Source organism: Otolemur garnettii, unplaced genomic scaffold (assembly GCF_000181295.1).
Source record: "Otolemur garnettii isolate 467f Iridium unplaced genomic scaffold, OtoGar3 scaffold06822, whole genome shotgun sequence".
Lineage (NCBI taxonomy): Eukaryota > Metazoa > Chordata > Mammalia > Primates > Galagidae > Otolemur > Otolemur garnettii.
Window position 1 is genome coordinate 1 of NW_003859217.1, and position 1,083 is coordinate 1,083.

A 1,083-nucleotide genomic window follows, 5' to 3' on the forward strand; every position below is an offset into this window, starting at 1 on the left:
GCGAAAAATCAAGTTGCAATGAACCCCACGAACACAGTTTTTGATGCCAAGCGTCTGATTGGACGCAGGTTTGATGATGCTGTTGTCCAGTCTGATATGAAGCATTGGCCTTTTGTGGTGGTGAATGATGCAGGCAGGCCCAAGGTCCAAGTAGAATACAAAGGAGAGACAAAAAGTTTCTATCCAGAGGAGGTGTCCTCCATGGTTCTGACAAAGATGAAGGAAATTGCAGAAGCCTATCTGGGAAAGACTGTTACCAATGCTGTGGTCACAGTACCAGCTTACTTCAATGATTCTCAGCGTCAGGCTACCAAAGATGCTGGAACTATTGCTGGTCTGAATGTTCTTAGGATTATAAATGAGCCAACTGCTGCTGCTATTGCTTATGGCTTAGACAAAAAGGTTGGAGCTGAAAGAAATGTGCTAATCTTTGACCTTGGAGGTGGCACTTTTGATGTGTCAATCCTCACTGTTGAGGATGGAATCTTTGAGGTCAAATCTACAGCTGGAGATACTCACTTGGGTGGCGAAGACTTTGACAACCGAATGGTCAACCATTTTATTGCTGAGTTTAAGCGCAAACATAAGAAGGACATCAGTGAGAATAAAAGAGCTGTCCGTCGCCTCCGTACTGCTTGCGAACGTGCTAAGCATACTCTATCTTCCAGCACCCAGGCCAGTATTGAGATTGATTCCCTTTATGAAGGAATCGACTTCTATACCTCCATTACCCGTGCCCGATTTGAAGAATTGAATGCTGATCTGTTCCGTGGCACCCTGGACCCTGTAGAGAAAGCCCTTCCAGATGCCAAACTAGACAAGTCACAGATTCATGACATTGTCCTGGTTGGTGGTTCTACCCATATCCCCAAGATTCAAAAGCTTCTCCAAGACTTCTTCAATGGAAAAGAACTGAATAAGAGCATCAACCCTGATGAGGCTGTTGCTTATGGTGCAGCTGTCCAGGCGGCCATCTTATCTGGTGACAAATCCGAGAATGTTCAGGATTTGCTACTATTGGATGTCACTCCTCTTTCTCTGGGTATTGAGACTGCTGGTGGAGTTATGACTGTGCTCATTAAG

General features: G+C 45.2%; 1 pseudogene across 1 annotated transcript; it reads left to right on the forward strand.

Annotated features, from left to right (window-relative positions):
- Nucleotides 1-6: 6 nt before the first annotated feature.
- LOC100956066 lies at nt 7-1,080 on the forward strand (annotated as a pseudogene). Its single transcript, XR_001161909.1, has one exon. The product of XR_001161909.1 is annotated as a heat shock cognate 71 kDa protein pseudogene (transcript).
- Nucleotides 1,081-1,083: the final 3 nt, after the last annotated feature.